At 32.8% G+C, this 3,542-nt stretch overlaps 1 pseudogene; it reads left to right on the top strand.

Moving 5' to 3' along the window:
* The first annotated feature begins 136 nt into the window (after positions 1-136).
* LOC112505281 overlaps positions 137-3,542 on the top strand; it is a 4,422-nt pseudogene continuing 1,016 nt past the window's right edge.

The following is a 3,542-nucleotide window of genomic DNA, read 5'->3' on the forward strand; positions in this document are numbered from 1 at the left end:
GTGAGAGGTCAATGGGCACCACCCTTTTTGAAAAATCAATCGATTACTTATATACTATTTCGAGTGACTATCATTCTGCGTTTTCTTGTTTTTCTTTTCTATTTTCTTGAATCTGCATTTTTTTGCATACTTCTAGGTCTCCCCGAATCTATTTGCTCGATTGGAGCTTGATCATAGCCATAGGGCTTGATATATGCATTAACCTTAAGTTGAAGATGGTAGGAGCTCGATGGTTGATCGAGCTCAACTGTGTGTTCGATGAAGGATATGTTAGCGCAAAAATTGAACCTTTTTTCTTGCATCTATCATTGATGGACATTTATACGATTTCAACTTTAATTTACCTTTGAAATCCATCGGTAATAGCAATTTATATTAGTAATTGTTATTTGTTAACATATCTACTAGCATTAAGCCTAATCCGACATTACCTGCGACTTACTAATATTGAAGATGGATTGACCAACTAACATTGGTATGAATTTATATTTTTGTAGGTCCATTAAGTTTCAATTTTGAAAGTTCATGGAAGAATAACATTACATTAGAGTTGAATCCAAATTCATGGTCAAAGGTTCACATATTCCCATTTATCTCTCGTTTATAATTTTCATTACCTAAAATATTTATATACATGTTTATTGTATGTATAATGCAAAGTCAAATAATTTTGTAGGCTGTTAATGTGATATTCGTAGATCTACCTGTTGGTGTCGGGTTTTCATATGCTAAAACATGGGAAGCATCAAGGAGTAGTGATTCCATTGTAACTTTACACAGTTACGAATTTCTAAGAAAGGTAAGACAAATTATATACTGCTTCGTCGAATTTTTGTTTGAAAATGACATAAACTCATGCATCAATCTCCTTAAACTGATACCTTAATATATGTTATGATGAATATGTATATGCAGTGGCTTATTGAGAACCCCAGGTTTTTGAGTGATCCGCTGTACATATCTGGGATTTGATACATGGGTATCATCATACCAAATGTAGCTTTGGAGATATACAATGGTAAGAACTTCTATTCTAATAAGAAGATGCACCTTTCATGTGCGAAGCGTACATTGATCCCTCGATAAAAAAAACGCTTGACGTTTATAACATTCTATTTACCATTTTCTCTAATTTTGTAGACAATGAGCGTGGAAGTCAACCACAACTCAACATTAAAGTAAACATCTTACTAAACTCTTTAACATTCTATTAAATGTCTCAAGACTAGCTGATGTGACACTCTAACATGTCCCTCCAATGAATGCTAGACATACACAGAATGTTACAAGGTGTTGAGAGAGGGCTAGACGAATACACGTTGCCATAGAGTATAAACATTCTATATTTTTGCCTTTAACAAGCAAACTAACCAAGTCAATTAAATTTTGGATCCAAAACTAGGATTCATGGGTAAAAGTTTGTTGAAGCATGATATATCTTTTTACTTCAACAAACAAAATGGGTTTTTTAAGATGCTCATGCATCCTAATAAAGTACTTAATGTCATGACATAATAGAATATTCATGATAAATAACGTTACAAAATATTCATGATTAATGTCATGACATAATAGAATATTCATCATAAATTAATACTATAGAAAATAAATAAGATGATTTATTTTGTATGCTTCTCATATCATATTAGGTTGTTTTCCTTATTGTAATTTTTGATCTAATAAAACTAAAGTCTCATTAATTTCTCTATTAATTAAGACACCCAACAATTGTTGTAGTGCTTGATGATGCAAATATCAAATTAACCAATGCTTTACACAGGGATACCTGCTTGTTAGCCCTCTCACTGACAAGTTCATTGATTTCAATTCAAGAATTGAGGCAGCTCATCGCCTTGCACTTATATCAGATGATATCTATCAGGTAATCAAAGAAACTTGTCATGGGAACTATATAGACAATGATCCTGAAAACACCTTATGTTCGAGTAATCTTGAACGCGTCGATGAGGTACATACAAATCATTCTGTAAAGACCTTGATGGGATTTTAATACAAATTCCCAACTGCAGTGCACAAACGGAATTAACTTCTCGAATATATTGGATCCACTATATATGTGATGAAACAAACATGAAGCCGACTTGTCGAGTAATTTTCTTTCTCAAATGTGTATAGATCGACAAATATTTTCAAATTATCAATTAAGAAAAACATTACCATTTTCTTAATTTGTTTAGGAAGCTGCTAACATATTTATAGACGCTTGGGCAAACAATAAAGACGTTCAGGAAGCTCTCAACGTTCGTGAGGTACGTTATTCACATTGACTTCATAACTTACGACACTATTTACTCAACGACGATGGGAACAACTTGACTCATTTGTTTCTTTGGAAAAACCCAAACCCAATGAAAGTAGGTAAATTTATCCAAGGCAATAATAGAAAATAGTAATACGTGTATGTATCCCCATCAATATTAGTATTTAAATTTGGATTTTTATGTGCAGGGAATAATCGAAAAGTGGGAATACACGAACACAAGTATCCGTTACAATTTAGATAAAGAAGACACTATATATTACTCCTACGACGTTTTCAGCAGCATCACAGACCATCAACAACTTCTTACCAAGAGCTGTCAAGTCTTGATCATTTGGTAATGCGGATGCCAGTAGTCTTTCAGATAATATAATCATCGTTTCCAATTTTTATTTTCTTCCTAGTTTGAAGTTGGAACTAATATAGATGATTTTATATAAAAATTTTGATTAATCAGCGGTGACCATGACATGACATTTCCATGCGTTGGCCAACAGAAATGGATTTCAAGTCTTAATCTTTCGATTGAAAGCCCATGGGAACCGTGGTTTGTTAGAAACTGAGTTGCAGGGTGAGCAACTTCTATTACCTTTGTTATTAGTACATTTATTTCCTAATCTTTTTAAAATTGATTTTTCTGAGTCCGCTTTTAAAACTATATATGCATGGTTGCTCTTTGTTTTTGTAGATATCAAATGGCATATGCTCAAAGTCAATACTCGTTAAAATTTGCAACAATTAAGGTAAGAAACATATCTGTACTTGTTTGAATTCTTTATGTTTTCTTGTTGAGGAAAATATACTTATGTTATGAGTCGAGTTTCATTATCATGACTGACTTGAGAATGTATGATCCAACTTTTTTCAAAAAATGAACCGTTAATTATGTTGTCGTTACAAAAATGTGTCTTTTCGGACTTCCAACCATCTTTAGGTGCCTTACGATAGAGCATTTAATTAAGGAGATTTTTCTTTCATAGGACAAAAAGTTGTTGAGTCTTACAATAATAAGTTGGTACAATGAAGTTAGGCGATCCAACAAGTTATATGAACGAAGTTAGGTGATCCAACAAGTTATATGAACGAAGTTAGGTGATCCAACAAGTTATATGAACGAAGTTAGGTGATCCAACAAGTTATATGAACGAAGTTAGGCAACCTGATATAACTTAAGAAATAAATAATCATATTAGTTTTTTTAGATGACACTTGAAAAGTTATACACACATATGTACATGTGTGTGTGTGTTGGGGGGGGGGG

Source organism: Cynara cardunculus, unplaced genomic scaffold, assembly GCF_001531365.2.
Source record: "Cynara cardunculus var. scolymus isolate 2C unplaced genomic scaffold, CcrdV1 Un_Scaffold_9496, whole genome shotgun sequence".
Taxonomy (NCBI): Eukaryota; Viridiplantae; Streptophyta; class Magnoliopsida; order Asterales; family Asteraceae; genus Cynara; species Cynara cardunculus.